Here is an 18714-nt window from a genome sequence, read left to right as displayed (position 1 = left end):
TTAATAGTTTTAACCACAACTTTTACACTCCAAACATGAAAGAGTGATTGCAGTATTGGTGCCTGTAGCCTGTTAGTGTCATCTGTAGCCTCTTTTTCCTGAGGGAAATACAAAATGGCTGAGATGGTTCACAGAAACTTAAATATGTGGAATTGCTTTTGAGGCACAGTCTTTAAAGAAGGAATGTACATACTCCCTAACTATACACAACGCTTTTATTCTGGAAAATGAAAACAAAACCAACCAAACAAAAACTAAAACCAAACAAACACAAACAAAACAACCCAAACCCTCCTGATTCAGGTAACTGGCACTTGAGCAGGATTTCATAGATCTCTGGAGGCTTATGGGAGAAAGAAGGAAAATGTGTTTGCATGTCTGTCCAGCCACATCATGAAAAAGTTAAATATAACACAGCTGAAATCTGAAAGGGAAACTGGTCAAACAACTGATATACCTACAGATAAGAAATGAAATATGAGGATGCTAAATCTTCCATTCTTTGCTAACAAATGAACAAAATTAGTACCAGCCCAGCAGCAAGAAGAGGCTACGAACCATGCAAATACTAGAAGAAGGTATTTCTCAGTGTGAAAAATTCAGTAAGTGCAGGAGTCCAACAGAAAATGTGTTAAGAAGAATGCACTGAGTGACACGTGCATACAGTTCAGCATATGAAAGTCTGATTCTGTGAATTTCTGTATTCAGGACTGAGGAAATTTGTTGAGAATGTTTAAATTCAGCAATTAGGGATATTCAAAGTTAGTATTTCAATGGTAACTGTATTTTACTTACTCTGCTACTAGCTGACCATGACTTTTGAACAGTATGCCTGGTAAATTTAAGAGATATATATGAAAACTCCACATTATTCTTATTAAAGTTAATAGAATGTTAATATGTAATTTTTTAAATGAAAAATCTTTTAGGTTAAATGATTTCTTTGACATCTGCTGAATATAATGCAGCTATTAGCTAAGAAAAATAGACAAATATATAAATAATATCTATTACTTGTGAATTATATGTAATACATATCCTGCGGGACATGCAGGATCAAACAAAAGCCAATCAATTTGTACCAGCTCTCTTTTCAAGTCCCACAATTTCAAAAAGTGACAGTGTATAAATTCCATTCTGGTTAACTTGTCATGGCATTCTCTTCCAGTCCCATCAGTGTAAGAAGGTTGTTAGTGATAGGACAATTAGCCATGGATATTACAATTGGTTTCTTACGGAATGCAATGAAAATTGTTGACAATACTGCATCAAAACTAATTTGTCTTATCCGACATACTACTTTTAACTCTGGATAACAGAGGGTGCTTTCAAATAATGGCAGATGTGGATTTTCTTTGTTCCTACATTAGCTCTCATCCTGACCATAATGGTTCAAAACTGACATTAGCACTGCTATCAATCGTGCCTCTCCTGTATAGCCAGTCCGTGATACATCTAGGAGACTCAAGCTGCAGATGACATCAGGGCGACATCAAAACTGCAAGCACATCAAGATGGCTTTATGCCAGGCCAGCATCAGCCTTGGTAGGGATCCTTGGCTCCAGCAATATGTTAGATCTGAGAGCAGCTCTGTTCCAGAAACAATTTTGTCTCTTTTGCACAGCACCACAAGGAGCATAATAAGCTGTGTGAGACTGGAGCTAACACCATGCACAACACTATGCTCTTGGAAACTGTAGCTTGGGAAAAAGCTGCACTGAGCCACAGCTGGGTATCTCTGCACGTGATCAGCTCAGGTCCAACAAGACTTACTAGCTTCAGCTAAGTACTAATAACAATGCATTATGTCTTTCAGAAACACTTGGGTGTCTCTGCTCTATACATCACAGAAGTCTGTTTACTGGAAAGGTTTTAGAATCCCAGAGAAATGCCACATGAATGCATGGAACCAGCCTAGGTCCAGCATTACACTGGAGTTAATGGGCCAGTTTTGAACAGGGTAGAGATAGAGTGTTTCTGCAATAATTAGCTCAAAGCCAGTGCTGGACCAAACCTGGTCAAATCCAGCCTGTCATGAACTGGCAAAGGTACTAGGATGCTCCACATGCTCTTAAGGCATTCTGTAATATTGCTCTCATCCATATAGGATGATGTACCCCATTTACTACAAATACAGGAAAATTTTTTTCTTATTGTTGGCTATTCTGGCATTTAATATGATACACAATGTAACTGACATTTTCCTGCAATTATGACTTTCATAATGTCTCCTTATGTAAAACCTCTAATTTTGTAATTATTTAAATAATAAAAGGTACCACTTATTTCTTCAAAGTCAGAACAGTTTTGTCTGGCAAGTGATATATCTCCAGTCACTGCATCCTCATAAAATAATAACAGATCCTATTTCAGCCTAAAAGCAAATGTAAGTTTTGTCTACTTATTTTCATAGATATAAATTCTTTTATATATTACAGAATGCCAGGACAAATCTGTATGAGATAAATTGATGAACACTTGGACAAGGATGTTACAACTTTCTTCGTGTTACATGTTATGGCATCTGCTTTCATACTGAAAGTACAGCAGTCAGATGACACAAAGCATGAAAATGGTACAAACTCACTCTGTTATTTTGAACGAGTGAAAAAATACAGAGCTCAGTTTCGTTTGGCAGACTCAGTGCTGAATCAGGCACACAGTTCTCATGAAGCATAATGCTGGCACAAACACGTGTCATGTCATATGTCATAAACATATGTCAGTTTACTCACAGGTAAACTTTTTAAGATAAACCTCTATTCCCAGTTGTGCATGAAAATGCAAAGAGAGAACACAGTGGGAAAAACAAACAAACAAACAAACCACCACCAAAACATGTTGTATCTTAATCTACATTACACTTGTCTATACTTAGCAGACTTTTCTGGGTTTGTTGTTACCAGTTATAATACCCATAAGGTACTTGCATGTGTGAGTGTACTGGCTACAGTCAGGCCAAATATTCACCTCTCTACAAATGTAGTGCCTTCAACAAACACCCTAGAACATCTTTATAAATTCTGCCTGTGCTTTCCCTCACATTTATTATTTCTTTTCAATATCCTTACTTCCTCTAAGCCCATTTAGTTGCGGAAATCTTCACCAAGTTCCTCTGAGCATTGTGGTGTATCCAGCACCACACAGCCAGCCTGCAAGGCCAGCTACCTAGCAAGAAGGAAGCTGAAAAGGGAGGAAGGATCCTGGACGCTGTAGGGTCTACTTCAGTTCTCATGATAGATGCAAGAATAGCAGCTCTGGGTGGCATGTCAGGTGTCATTCCTTAGACAGCTTCATAGAGCAGCAGACATTATTGGGGATTCTCTGCTCTGTGTCCCCATATTGAGCCTTGTATTTTATTTTCAATGCCTGGGGGAAAAAAGGAACAACACAAGCTTTTCCCTAAGACTCTCTCATCCTCCAACTGCTTTCAGCTCAGTTGATTTCCTGAGTCTGTTGTTTTTAAGGTTTGTTCCCTTCTCCCTAGTTTCCTAAATTAAATACATTGGTGAGATTCTTATTGCAAAGAAAACTATGTTGTTAAACTTTGTTCTGATTTAAAATGTACTAATTTTCTGCATTAATACTTGTATGATCATAACTCTGCAGACCTGCATCTCAAGAAACACATTCAAATTGCTTTTGTTTCAGTGTGGCTGAGAGCAGAGCACACAGTGATGTGGGGTGGCACCAGCAGCAAGAGACAGGTATCTTACAAAGCCAGATAAAGACTTGGGCACATAGCAAGTGGGTTTGGTTCTGACAGGAAGATGGTATAAAGTCCTAGAGAAGGAGGCTGGGCATGCGTCCTGCCATGGAGAGGACATGCCACTCACTGCACTACCTAGAACCTACCAGCAATGATGCACTTGTTTGCCTGTGTGTCTGATGGTTGTACCACAGAACGGAGAGGATGGCAAAAGAGCGTAAGAATAAAAGGGCATGGCCACACAGGATTGCTTTGTTCAGTATTTTAACAATAAAATCATCTTTTGAAAAGGAGTAGAATAGAATAGAATAGAATAGAATTAACCAGGTTGGAAGAGACCTTCGAGATCACCGTGTCCAACCTATCATCCAACACTACCCAATCAACTAAACCATACAACCGAGCATCCTGTCAAGCCTCGCCCTGAACACCCCCAGCGACGGCGACCCCACCACCTCCTCAGGAAGCCCATTCCAGTGGGCAATCACTCTGTGTAAAACTTCCTCCTAACCTCCAGTACCATTAAAAAGGCAAACAGAGGTGTATTTACTAGCAGGCACGTCAGTAGGCAGTGTCAGTCTTCTCATGCACACCAAGCATACTGGGCAGTGCCCATACTCTGGGAAACACAACAGCCAAGCACCTATGGTGCTTGTGTCCCAGACTCCAACTGCTCAGGGATTTTCCACGTCATGGTTTGTGTATCTCCAAAGTGCAAGGGATTTCTTTCCCGCAAACTTGCCCAATAGCCCTTTGAATTCTCAGCAGCAGCAGATTCTTAGGATGCTGCTTATTCTGGCAAAACTGCTTCTGCCTAGGCAGCTCCTTCTGCTCTCCAAACAGTACCCAGGAACCGTTTACACACCAGGGCAGCAATACTAGCAAAAGCATAGAGCACACACATAGCCTGTTGTACTCCTGTGATAAGTACTCTACTCAAAAGTAGAAGTAACTTTATCTTGTTTTCTTTCTCACATTGCGTTAGTGGTGTGTTCTCTTTCCCCACAACGACGTAAGCGAGCCGGTGGCTGGACTCCACACCATTACACCGTTAGCAGCCGGTTGCATCCCTGCAGGCTTTTTCCACAAGCAAACTCCTTCCCCATCTGAGCTACTTCGGCGAGAGACGTGCCCGCCCCGTTCCAGAAACCCAACTCCCTGCCCGTCCTTCCTAGGGACCTTCCCAGCCGGGGAAGCATAAAACGTCGGAGCAGCCCCACGGCCACGCACCGCCCCCGACCCTCGCCGCGGGGAACGGGGGGCTGAAGACCGCCTACAGCCCGCTTTTTGTTTTAACAAACATTTCCTCCTGCCTATGAGGAAACCCGCCGCTGCCCAGCGCCGGGGGAGGGTGGGATTTCCTCCCCATTGTCTGCCGGGCTCGGCCCTCCCGGCGGCGCCGCCGCTCATCGCTCATCGCTTCTGTGCTCTGTGAAGTCAAGGGCCAAAGGAGGTCCGTGACAGGGCTCAGATTAGATACTGAGCGAAATGCAGGGAAATGCAAGAAACGGGGCAAATCAGGAGTAGCTAGCAGGGCGTCAAACCTATGAGTATTAATGAGCATTAAAAAGTCTTTCCAGTACGGATAAAAATAATTCAAAACGGCTGAGAAATTACTCCGGTTTATCCTGAAGGATATTTAATGTAGTTACTCCAGGAGACCTTGTGAGGATATCAAAATATTTCAAAACAAGGCCCACAAGCACATGTATAAGCTACATGCCTGTTTCTCTCCACTTGATTTAATTCACTGCCCACCAGCTCAGAGAAGGTAATGTGGCTACAGTTGCAGACACTCCCTACATGTTTGCTTTAGGATACCTTGTTCTTGCCAAAATCAAATACTTGTATCCTGAAACAAATATTTGGAGACAGTGCAGACCAGTTTTTACAAACATGTAAAGTATAGCAAACTGCTGGCAAGCAGTAGAGTCCAGGTAATAATCTGTAAGGTAGGCAAAACAGGCAGCTGGCCAAGCCACTCTCCATCATTTTTCAGCAGTCCTGGCTCACTGGAGAGGTCCCAGAAGACTGGAAGCTGCCAACGTGGTGCCCATCCACAAGAAGGGCCGGTTGGATGAGCCAGGCCTGTCAGCCTGACCTAAGTGCCAGGCAAGATTATGGAACAGGTCATCTTCAGTGCAATCACACAGCACTTACAGGGTGGCCAAGGGATCAGGCCGAGCCAGCATGGGTTTAGGAAGGGCAGGTCCTGCCTGACCAGCCTGATCTCCTTCTATGCCCAGGTGACATGCCTGGTGGATGTGGGGCAGGCTGTGGATGTAGTCTGCCTGGACATAGTAAGGCCTTTGACACTGTCCCCCACAGCAAACTCCTGGCCAAGCTGTCAGCCCCTGGCTTGGACAGCAGCACTCTGAGCCCCAGCTCAGAGGAACTGGCTGGAGGGCCGAGCCCAGAGAGTGGTGGTGAATGGTGCCACATCTAGCTGGCGGCCAGTCACTAGTGGTGTGCCCCAGGGATCATCAGTGTTGGGCCTCATGCTCTTTAACATCTTTATTGATTATGTGGATGAGGGCATTGACTCCATCATCAGTCAATTTGTGGATGACACCAAGCTGGAGGCAGGAGTTGATCTGCTGGAGGGTAGAGAGGCTCTGCAGAGGAACCTCGACAGGCTGGACAGATGGGGAGAGTCTAACAGCATGAGATTGAACACATCCAAGTGCCGGGTTCTGCACATTGGCCACAACAACCCCATGCAGTGCTACAGGCTGGGGTCTGAGCGGCTGGAGAGTGCCCAGGCAGAGAGGGACCTGGGGGTACTGGTCAATGGTAGGCTGAACATGAGCCTGCAGTGTGCCCAGGCAGCCAAGAGGGCCAATGGCATCCTGGCCAGTATCAAGAACAGTGTGGCCAGCAGGAGCAGGGAGGTCATTCTGCCCCTGTACACTGCACTGGTTAGGCCACACCTTGAGTCCTGTGTCCAGTTCTGGGCTCCTCAGTTTAGGGAGGATGTTGACTTGCTGGAACGTGCCCAGAGAAGGGCAACAAAGTTGGTGAGGGGCTTGGAACACAAGCCCTATGAGGAGAGGCTGAGGGAGCTGGGAGTTGGGGAGGAGACGCAGGGGTGAAATTATTGCTGTCTACAACTACCTTAAGGGAGGTTGTAGACAGGCGGAGGTTGGCCTCTTCTCCCAGGCAAGCAGTACCAGAACAAGAGGACACAGTCTCAAGCTGCACCAGGGGAGGTTTAGGCTGGATGTTAGAAAGAAGTTCTACACAGAGAGAGTTATTGCCCATTGGAATGGGCTGCCTGAGGAGGTGGTGGACTCACCATCACTGGAGGTGTTCAGGAGGAGACTTGATAGGGTGCTTGGTTGCATGGTTTAGTTGATTAGGTGGTGTTGGATGATAGGTTGGATACGATGATCTTGAAGATCTCTTCCAACCTGGTCTATTCTATTCTATTCTAACCATTATGCTTCAACCCTGCACAAGTTTCCCACACTGGTGAAACTGTGGCCTAAATATTTATTTGACAGTTCCCTTTGAATCCCAAAGAGATAAAGGGCTACAATCTTTATACTCAAGATACCTGAACTTCCGAGTTAAATCAGTATTTACATAGGTAAGGAGAAGGCACTATGACAGAGTAAAACACCTTTCTGCTAAAGAGACAGGAATTGGAGCTTTGGGATGGAGTTATGGAAATTCCCCCCAGGTGGGCAGCTGCAGGGGGTAGCTGCTGTTCGGGCTGAAGAACAGGAGATGATTGTTTGCTGCTAGCAAAGCTTCTCTTCTGTTTCTGGATGCAAAAATCAGTGTGTCCTAACCACGCAAGCTCGACTGCATGGTGGAAAGAGTAGAAATTTTAAGGACCGAAACAGGGCTTTTTCTTATATAGATACAGCTCAGATGCAAATTGTATGAGAGGGTTTCAGAGAAGCCTACGGCAGCCAAGCCAGCAATATCCCATGGAAACCTGGCATATATATCTATCAAATGTCTTTTGAAAATTACATGTTTTGATGAAATCAGAGCCAAACATCACAACTACATGCTTAACATAATGTTGCCTTTTTGTAATTATGCTGATGGTAGATCCCTTCTTACTTAAAAATTTGCCTGAAAATTTAATTTCCTTTTTATTAATACAAGCAATATAATGCAGTTAATACACTACTACTGTTTAGTATTTGCCCAATCTCTCAAGCACCCTTTGAAAGCAGATTACCAGCACTTTCTTTCCTTTTTATTTATTTTAGATAATGTAAAATGTTCTCTCATATTTAAATATGCAATAGAAGTAAAGCTTTATCACTTCTGTGCAACTGTTATTTACACTTTCATTTTAAAAAGAGAATGTAGAGTCCTGATGCAGCAGACTCAAACAGAATGTGTTTTAAACACTACTAGAAATCTTATTTACCAAACACACAGGAAAAAACTTTCATGTGCAAACCCTGACCAGGCACAATTGCTGCATCTTTTTCATCATTAGCAGTCCACTATTTCAGTAATACCAATGGGTACTCATACGACTATGATTATTTGCATGCATAAGTGTCTGTAGAATTAAGTTTACAGTGTGTTTTAACAAAACATGTCATATCTAGAAAGATTAATTGTGAAGTATGTTACTTTTCCATTAAATAATTCCTTAAATATTTCAGAAACTTCAGAATGTACTTGCCTAGACATTTATTCTTTTTAGTGCACAGTCCATATAAAAACAGGAAAAAATGCACATTTTCTTGCTACTTGCACACATGTGTGCATATAAAGTATTTTGTATTATTACATATCCTTATCCTGCAGTGAAATTCGTACCTACAACTTGCAACAAATAACCAACTTTGAGACAGACTATAGATTCTGTATGTTGCAGTTTCTGTTGCTCAAGGTGCACATCCACTTTCAAAAACATTATCTGGATTTCTCCAAGTTAAACTTGGAGAAGCAGCACAGTCTTCCTCTGCAATACTATAGGGTCCAGATCTAAGAGTATGATAGAATACGTATATAATAAATAAAAATCCTTTTCAAACGTATTATTAAAAAAAAAAAAAAAAAAAAAAAAGAGAAACAAACGGCAACTCCAGCAGACACCACTAGAGTTCTCCTTCTCCCAAATATCCCTAGCACCATCCTAAACCCTGTTTACCCCAGAAACCTGAACTGTGGACAGACAGAAGAGGAGAGAGAGAGAGAGGGAGAGAAAATTCAGACACAATAAAACTCTGAGGGAAAAAATATGTGGAAGGAGGAGACAGCAGCGGCCTGGGGAAGGGATTGAAAAGTTTCCCCTGGCTTAACTTCTCCCCCGCTGCAGCAACAGAATCAGCGCCAGCAGCACAAGGTGAGTGAGACTTTAAAGTGTGTGTGTGTGGGGGGGGGGGGGGGGGGTGCGGGAGCTGGGGGTGTGTGTGTGTGAATTTACAGCCCTGTGGATATTTCTGTGTTTGCCTCCCCTGGCTTTGGGGTGCGAGAGATGCCGTGTCTCATGCTGGGTGGATTTTTAATATGATGGAGGATTATAAACATGGCGCCTTAAAAAACTACAAAATCATGTACACACTGGTTCAAGGAGATGGGGGAGAGGGGACAGGGGAAGGGCTGGGCACCAGGGGAGGGGGTACTCCTGCGCCGCAGGGTGCCATATGGGGCTGGGGGAGCAATTCTACTTCATAATAAAATGTGTGGGGCTGGGGGGGGGGGGGGGGGTAGATAGAAGGCGGGATATTTTTATTATTATTCTTTCATTTTTTCGGAGTGGGCAGGATTATCTGGCAGCCCACTTGGAAATCGAGGAGAAGGGGACATCGGCGGAGCGCGTGTGATTATTAACGGCGATTATTTTTTGTCCCCACACCTTTCCCGGTTGGGTTTAGGCAAGGAGGCGGCGGCGGCAGCGCGTCCCCCGCGCCCCCCATGCCGAGTTGCAGCCTGCTTGGGGTCGAGGCGGGAGGAGATGGGGTGGGGAGAGGGGCGCGTTAAGGGAATCGCTGCCTGCAGCGCTCCGCGCGGGCCTGCAGGAGCGGGGGAGCCGGGGACTCGAGTGAGCGGTGAGGCCGAGCGGGGTGTGGCGCAGCCCGGCCTCAGCGCTGCAACCTGCCTGGGGCTCCCCCGCGTTTTTCCCACACGCGTGGCGACCACTTTGCTCCCCACTACGTTTCCCTCTCCACTCCTTTCCTTTCTCTCGCACAGTCCCCACATTTCCTCGCTGGAGCAGGGGATGTCTGCTTGGAGGACGAGTCTTGGCCCGAGTAATGGCAGCTGCTCGACAGCACCGAGTCGCTACTCGAGAGAGGCAGCAGGCCCCCGCAGGCCGGCCGCGGCGGGAGAGGCGCCCTGATTCCCTTCCCTGCGGGGAGGCAGAGGGGGGCAAGGGCTGAACTTAGAGCCCCAGCCTTCCTCCCCCAGGGCGATTGCGGGCGGGCTGCGCCACCCCCGCGGCGGGGACAGCCTTGCCGAGAAGGCAGGACGGGGGCCTCTGGCTCCGAGGGTAACCCTGCTGCCCTAGCGCCTTGTCTCCCGCTATAGCCCTAGGGCCTTCTTCACCTTCCCCATTGGCTCCGGGCACTCGCTCCCCGGGCCAGAAAGGGTGCTCCCAGAGCCCCGCCGGACCTGCCGGTCGGATCTTAGGAGAATCTGAACCACGGATGGTCTTGCCTTTGGTGGTTGGGAGGGGTGGGGGGGTGGTGGTGGTTGTGTGCACCTGTCCTTGAAAACGCGTCGCGATATAACCGTCCTGGGTTCACTTTGTGAGCTGTTTTGATTCATCTCTACCTCAAAGGCCTATCTCCACTCTTGTATTTCACAGGGGGTGGACACAAGCTCAGGTGTGGGATTTCCTATGGTAAAGATGATGGGGAGCTTGGGTGTGCTTTCTGGACTTTCCTGCATTTCAGAGAGCAGTCCTGCTGTAAAATAGTGATGTTAAGGACTTGGGGAAACTTCACGTGTCTTTTGGGGCTTATTCTGAAAACAGCAAACTTAGGGAATGTTGTGGGTTTTTTGTCTTCTGTGAACGTGGCAAGCAGAACTTCAGAAAACCTAGACCTGTGATCGCTTGAAAATAGGAAAAGGAGTAAAAAATTCAGTTCCGTGCTGGTTGCTTTTCTAATTGTATAATTTGTCATCTTAACACCATGGAGTCATCTGCCACAGTTTCTGTATTGTAGGAGTAATACTATTTATTGCAGTTTTGAGATCTTACTGCAGTGGAAAAGAACAGAAGTAGAAAACGCTTTACTGTCCAAGATACGCTGATGTTGTACTTTCTTTGCTGTCCTTTGTAGGAAATTGTTACATTCTTTGGGACTAGTGATCATGGAGACAGGTGTTGGAGGGGGGGAATTGTGGGAAGGAAAATGCTAGTTTTGTTGTTCAGATTTCAGTGCCCTGGGTTTTTCTAGTTCTTCATCCTTTGGTGTGAAGGACCTGGCCTCTCTCCACATTTTAATATTTCTTTTTTTTTAAAACAATTGTTGCTAACCATTCTGAGTGCACTGTAGAATGTCTTTGGGGAAGTAGACAGTTTGTTGACTGCTATTTTGTATAAAAGTGAAAGTGCCCACAGAATAATTTTCTGCATGACTTTATGCTTGATGCTGGCTTTTTCATGCCTAAACAAACCCTCTCTGCTTTGACCAGATACTTGTATGGGGAAGGGAATGGTACATGGGCTAGGTAGTATAACAGCACTTTTATCTTTCTGCAGTGAATAGCAGAAAAGTTACTGTGTTGATGACTGTTGATTGTGCTATGGGTGGTAGTCTCTGCAGTCCAGAAGAGGCTATTTGGTATCAGATTGAGCATGAAAGGACTGAGAAAAATGAGTCTTTCACACTGTCTCATGAGCTGGATAGTGTGTTGGAAATTACCTAGTGATGAAGTCAACTGTGTAAGGGGAGTTGTGAGCATGTGGGTGTTGGGTGGTGGTCTTAAGACTTCTGTGGTCTGCTAGAAGATGCTCTTCTTCCACAGTTTGGAGCTTTATAGCATTAATTTAACAGGGAAGTGCCCTCCATAGCAGTTAAACTGGCGTTTTGATTTATTTTTTAATCGAAGCAATCACAACTATGACTATAATATAAAGGTAATAAAAAAAGGAGTTTGTTGGCCATAAATTAAAATTATTTGTAGTTTGTGAAAATATTTCTATATTGTGAGCTAGAAAATACTTCTATTTGGGGAAAAAATGAATGCTATAGAGGTAAGAAGAATTTCATTACTGTAATTGCTGTGCATACAATATGTGACTCTTAGGTCATTTGCTGTAACCTGGTACTGTGTGTCCATCCTATTGGTAGGTAGTAGGTGATCTGTACGTAGCTAGTGTGCTGGTTGTTTGGGGGTTCCATCTGCCCTCGTAGCAGAAAGTAGAAGGAACTGTTTAGGAAAAGACTTAAGACTTCTGCAGGAGAAGAGCCTGAATCATCTTTTCAGCCTAAAATCATCTGGAGAGCAAATGAGATGGTGAAAAGCTGTGAAATGTGCTTGGCACTTCCAGCTTGCAGGTAAATACAGCCTACTGGGTACTGTTAGTGATGTGGTCCTCCTGGAAAAGAAAATTGTATGGAATGAGGTCTGAAACTTGCCTTGAAGCAGCTTAGGCTACATCCAGAATTTTGTGCATTTCTACCAGTGAACCATAGCTTGGGGACCACTGAACTGTTTTATCTGCAGTCTCTGAATTAGAATTAAATACTTAAAAAATAAATCAATCAAGAAAGCATTTGAAGAGGTGTTTTTTGGTTTTGGTATCTAAACCTCTCCATAAGTGTCTGCACTGGTCTGCACTGGTTGCTAGAAAATCATCTCATTTCACAGTTTGAGAATTGGTGGAAATTTTGGAATTGGGAGAGTTGTTTTGAAATTGACTACCCAACACCAGTGAACCTAGGTTCACTAATTTGGGACATAATCTGTAACTAGTTTTTTGTAGTTACAGCCTTCCACAATCTTGGTTCATCAAATGCTGGGTTGTTTCACTGGCCAAGTGCTTACTTCAAGGGTAGGCTTTTTGTGTAGGTTTTTGGTGTTTGTTTTTTTCTGTTAGGAGCAGGATGTGATGAACATGCCCATAGTAGTTGTGTAGTACTTGGAGCATGGTGCCCTTAGTAGCTGCACAGAGCAATATATGTCATCTATATAGCTTATACATTTTAGTGTTGCTTATGTTAAATGTTGTGAACAAAGATTGTTCTCCTCAGGTTCTGGATGATTTGTCATCAGTTGAATAAATTTAGCTCATAATTGGGTTATTGTTCTAAAGTTTAATCTGCCAGTTGAGAGATCATAGTCTGCAAAATAGGTAGTTTATAAGATGAGGTAATAACTCCACTTTGCAGGAATTTCTCACTAAGTTAACGCTTAAATTCCTAAAAAAAAAAAAAAAAGTTTAAAGTGATTTTCAGTACAATACTGAAAAAGCAAATTTGGTAGTGGTGAGAGAGTATCTTGTCATCTATAGAAAATGCAAAACAAGTGTGAAAAATGTTTTCTTGAAATACAGCTCTAATTTGTCTTTAAATGGTGGGAAATAATCTTTTTTTCAACCCTGCTCCCCTGCCCCTCCAAAATTCCTGGGTGTAGTGGAAGTAGATTGCTAGACACCAGAGTGGCTCTATACAGTCTAATGAACACTGCAGCCTCTAGCCTGAATGGGTGAACTCCTGCAGCACACAGAGCTCTCTGATTTCAGAGGCCTCTTTACATGCATCAACCTGTGACACCAGGGCTGGGTCAAGCCAGTTCTTCCCCGTATTTTCATTTCTAGTCTTTAAACTTAGTTTTGTCATCTGTTCAAACCAGTGTCTGCCGCCAAGTTAATTGAGCCAGTCGGAACTCATTCATTTATTTTTGACTAAGCTGCGAACATTGACTTGTATGACTTTTATGTTGTTTTTAGTAAACGGAGACAACTGTATAATGGATTTTAGCATTGTTTTTGTTTCAAAAGGAGTAAATCAGCCACTTGCTCCAACTATACTGTTCTACCAACTGTTTGAAGTCATGCTGTAATACACTGTTGGCTTCAAATTCTTTTTGGTGTAAGATGGCTGCAACTGGTTCCTTTGAATACACAAGTTATTAAAGGGTAAACTAACTTGAATCACAAGCTGTGTTTGAGACTGATCTTTTTCCTTATGTTTTAGTAAGGTTTCATTCATACCTCTTATGTCTCTCTTCTGTTTTCTTCTCCCTGAGACAAATAGGGTATTTTAGTCTTGTGAGCAGGTGACAGCAGGCCCAGTGGTGATCTACTCTGGCATGTCCATGAACCCTAGTTAAAGCTCTTGAGAGCCTGATCCTACACCATGTAGATAAATCCAGAATGTAGTTACTCAGAGTTTTGTGTACAAAAATACCAGTTTTGATTCTCTTCCAATCTCTCATTCTCCACTTCACTAATGATCAGAAGTTTCTGCTGTGAAAGTGTAGAGACATATATAATTGGAGCTTAGAGTATGGCATTAGTTAAAATGGCTGCGCCAGAATGTTTGTAATTTCAAAATTAAAAAAATGTTGAAAAACACAAGTAAAATACTGGTGTGCCAACAGTCAGAGTGTCTTTTTATATACCTTTATACTCTACAACTCTAAGTAGTTGCAGAGTAAAACATAGTGAATTAATGGTTATGACTCTTCATACAACTCTCATTTCTCGTATGAAAGGAAATTGATTCTTAACAAATAATTGTAGCCACAGAGATAGTGAAATCTGAAGTGCTAAAATCCACTTACTGGTTAAAAATAAAGTCAAGAATGCCTACAAAAGTACCAGTAACATCCCACTCACCTTGTCTGTGGAAACTGTTGTTTGCATGCAAAGAGCTGGCCTCACTGTGTTAATTTCTTTTTGTCCATCACAGAATACTGTTGATTTCAGATCTAGCCATCTAAAAAGACGAGTTAATTATACTGCTGTTTACCTCTCATTTCTCCAATGCTTTCTTTTCTTTTCCTTTGTTAGCATGTTAAAAATAAACATGAAACCATCTTGCCTTATGTCCCATGATTTTAATGCGGCTAACTTAACTAATCTTTGGTCACAGACTGTAGGAATCTACTGGTAGGTGTAGTACTCCAAAGCAGCATTTTGGACAGTGGGCATTTGTTCTTCCATCTCATGTACTTGCAGCATGGCATTTTTGTCAGGTCTTCCAGAGAGGTGGCTGGGAGTCGCGTGGGATGTGGTACTTAGTTCACTGATTTTAGCAAAGTGATTCTTATCTTTCAACGTTAGGCTTATTGGAACCTTTTGGAAAAGCAATGAAGTGAAACAAAATGGATCTGAGAGAAAATGACAATCTGAATCCCAAAGCAGCTGGAAATTATATACAGTGAAAAATAAATTAAAGGGATGTAAGATATGTTTATTGCTCAACAAATCTTTGACAAGATCTGAGAGACGAGAGAGCTTTATCTTTCGCAGCACACTATCATCATTTTCTATTAAGTCTCAGAGAACATTTATGCATCCAGTAAGAGAGGTCTCACAGTTCAGATACCTGCTTGCAATTGCAGATGCTTCTCAAGCAAGGAACCAAGTTAACAGGCAAGGCCATGTTGTCTGCTGGTGCCTTAATATTATTTGCTTGATGTCACTGCCAGTAAGTGAAAGCTTCCACAGGGGAGATAGATAGGCTGTGCCTTGCGTAACGCTGCAGTGTGCGCATCCACATGCACAAAGTAAAATGGAAATCCTGCCTCAGAATGGTGCTGGGTATGTTTCTTCAGTTTTCCTTTTGTGTTAATTTTGTGATCAGTATCTGCTGAGCTGTCACTGACTTCAGAGACAGGTTTCAACCCAGTGTTTATGCCTAATCCCCAAGCAAGTACTTAAACTGGTTGGTCTCTTCTCCTGGGCGGCCAGCACCAGAACAAGAGGACACAGTCTCAAGCTGTGCCAGGGGAGGTTTAGGTTGGATGTTAGGAAGAAGTTCTTCATAGAAAGAGTGATTGGCTGTTGGAATGGGCTGCCCAGGGAGGTGGTGGAATCACCATCACTGGAGGTGTTTAGGAAGACTGGATGAGGCACTTGGTGCCATGGTTTAGTTGATTAGATGGTGTTGGATGATAGGTTGGACTCGATGATGGCAAAGGTCTTTTCCAAACTGGTTTATTCTGTTCCATTCAGTTTGAGAATTGTGCAAAATCAAAACAAAAGAATTGCTGTTTCTTAAAGTGTAATCATAGGCCACTGATTGTTCACTGATGAAAACTGATGTTCACTGAAGAAAATTTATTGCTACCAATAGATTAAGGATGGACACCTTGAGCATTTATATATATCGTGGCTTGGACAGCAGCACTCTGTTCTGGGTTAGGAACTGGCTGGAGGGCTGAGCCCAGAGAGTGGTGGTGAATGGTGCCACATCCAGCTGGAAGCCAGTCACTAGTGGTGACCCCCAGGGATCATGCTGGGCCTCGTGCTCTTTAATATCTTTATTGATGATCTGGATGAGGGCATTGAGTCCATCATCAGTACGTTTGCAGATGACACCAAGCTGGGGGCAGGTGTTGATCTGTTAGAGGCTAGGAGAGCTCTGCAGAGGGACCTTGACAGGCTGGACAGATGGGCAGAGTCCAAGGGCATGAGATTTAACAGATCCAAGTGCCAGGTTCTACACATTGGCCACAACAACCCCACGAGTGCTGCAGGCTGGGGTCAGAGTGGCTGGAGAGCAGCCAGGCACAGAGGTACTTGAGGTACTGGGGGTACTTGTTGATAGTAAGCTGAACATGAGCCTGCAGTATGCCCAGGTGGCCAAGAATGCCAATGGCATCCTGGTCTATATCAGGAACAATGTTGCCAGCAGGAGCAGGGAGGTCATTCTGCCCCTGTACACAGCACTGGTTAGGCCACTTGAGTCCTGTGTCCAGTTTAGGAAAGGTGTTGACTTGCTGGAATGTGTCCAGAGAAGGGCAACAAAGCTAGGGAGGGGTCTGGAGCACAGCCCAGGGAGGCTGAGGGAGCTGGGGTTGCTTAGCCTGGAGAAGAGGAGGCTCAGGGGAGACCTTCTTGCTCTCTACAGCTCCCTTAAGGGAGGTTGTAGCCAGGTGGGGGTTGGTCTCTTCTCCCAGGCAAGCAGTACCAGAACAAGAGGACACAGTCTCAAGCTGCACCCAGGGGAGGTTTAGGCTGGATGTTAGGAAGAAGTTCTTCATAGAAAGAGTGATTGGCCATTGGAATGGGCTGCCCGAGGAGGTGGTGGAGTCACCATCATTGGAGGTGTTTAGGAAGAGACTTGATAGGGTGCTTGTTGCCATGGTTTAGTTGAGTGGATGGTGTTGGATGATGGGTTGGACTCGATGATCTCAAAGGTCTCTTCCAACCTGGTTAATTCCGTTCTGTTCTGTTCTATTCTATTCTATAAACACTTGTTTCCCATGGACATAGCAATGCCTAGGCTTTGGAGCATGCTGCTGAATCAAGTTTATTTTCATGAAATATTTTTTAAAATTCAAACTTACATACAAGTCCCACATTCCAGAAAGCAGTGTTATAATTAGGGTTGCCTGTATAATTTTCTGTAATGTATCACAGTATCACAGTATCACAGTAACTAAGGTTGGAAGAGACCCCAAGGATCATCAAGTCCAACCTGTTCCAACAGACCTCACAACTAGATCATAGCACCAAGCGCCACGTCCAATCTCCCCTTGAACACCTCCAGGGACGGCGACTCCACCACCTCCCTGGGCAGCCCATTCCAATGACGAATGACTCGCTCAGTGAAGAACTTTTTCCTCACCTCGAGTCTAAACCTCCCCTGACACAACTTGAGACTGTGTCCCCTTGTTCTGGTGCTGGTTGCCTGGGAGAAGAGACCAACCCCCACCTGGCTACAACCACCCTTCAGGTAGTTGTAGAGGGCAATGAGGTCGCCTCTGATCCTTCTCTTCTCCAGGCTAAACAATCCCAGCTCCCTCAGCCTCTCCTCATAGGGCTTGTGCTCAAGGCCTCTCACCAGCCTTGTTGCCCTTCTCTGGACACGTTCAAGTGTCTCGATGTCCTTCCTAAACTGAGGGGCCCAGAACTGGACACAGTACTCAAGGTGTGGCCTAACCAATGCAGAGTACAGGGGCACAATGACCTCCCTGCTCCTGCTGGCCACACTATTCCTAATACAGGCCAGGATGCCATTGGCCTTCTTGGCCACCTGGGCACACTGCTGGCTCATGTTTAGGCGGGTGTCAATCAGCACCCCCAGGTCCCTCTCCGTTTGGCAGCTCTCCAGCCACTCTGACCCCAGCCTGTAGCTCTGCATGGGGTTGCCGTGGCCAAAGTGCAGCACCCGGCACTTAGACTTATTAAATGCCATCCCATTGGACTCTGCCCATCTGTCCAGTCGGTCAAGGTCCCTCTGCAGAGCCTTTCTACCCTCTAACTGACTAACATCTGTTCCCAACTTGGTGTCATCTGCAAACTTGCTGATGACTGACTCAACCCCCTCATCCAGATCATCAATGAAGATGTTAAAGAGGATGGGGCCCAGCACTGATCCCTGGGGGACGCCACTGTTTTATTTTTGTTTCTTCTGCTGGACTACCCAGTGTTGTGCAGGCACTTCTCATGCCTTTTGGATATCAGCGGTGTGACTCTTGTTGGTTTTGCACATGCTGCATGTTACATTTGATGATTGTTCCCACTGAAGTTACAGCACCTTGTCTACATGAATGTTAAAGGAATTTACAGCATCTGGGGAAAGAACAATGGAAACAGGGACCACAGTTTTCTATTAGTGAATTCTAACATTTTCGCTGTATGTTACTGAAAGCCTCCATTATAAATAAACTAGTAAAAGAAGAAATACAAAGATTCCTACTGGAGAAGCCGACAGCAGTATGAGAAGGAAGAGTTTACTTTTACATTAAGAAAGCTAGAAACATACATTAGGAAAGAGAGAATTTTAACAGTTTCAAAACGATGGAAGTCATGTATGTGAAAGCAAGCTTAATAATCACATCATACTATGATTTCTGAGAACTACCTTGACTCCTTCTGTTCATTAACACCTGCAAAAGCTAAG

The 18714-nt window shown here is 44.2% G+C and overlaps 1 protein-coding gene across 3 annotated transcripts in view; it reads left to right on the top strand.

Annotated features, from left to right (window-relative positions):
• The first annotated feature begins 8810 nt into the window (after nt 1-8810).
• ZMYND11 (zinc finger MYND-type containing 11) overlaps nt 8811-18714 on the top strand; it is a 100792-nt gene continuing 90888 nt past the window's right edge. For all 3 annotated transcript variants that reach the window (XM_054171456.1, XM_009899353.2, XM_054171455.1), the window contains exon 1: nt 8811-9029. The gene's annotated coding sequence lies outside the window, so the exon portion shown is untranslated. The remainder of the gene's footprint in view (nt 9030-18714) is intronic.

This window comes from Dryobates pubescens, chromosome 21 (genome assembly GCF_014839835.1).
Source record: "Dryobates pubescens isolate bDryPub1 chromosome 21, bDryPub1.pri, whole genome shotgun sequence".
NCBI classification, from domain to species: domain Eukaryota; kingdom Metazoa; phylum Chordata; class Aves; order Piciformes; family Picidae; genus Dryobates; species Dryobates pubescens.
The sequence above is the reverse complement of the archived record's forward strand: the minus strand, read 5'-3'. Positions and strand labels throughout refer to the sequence as shown.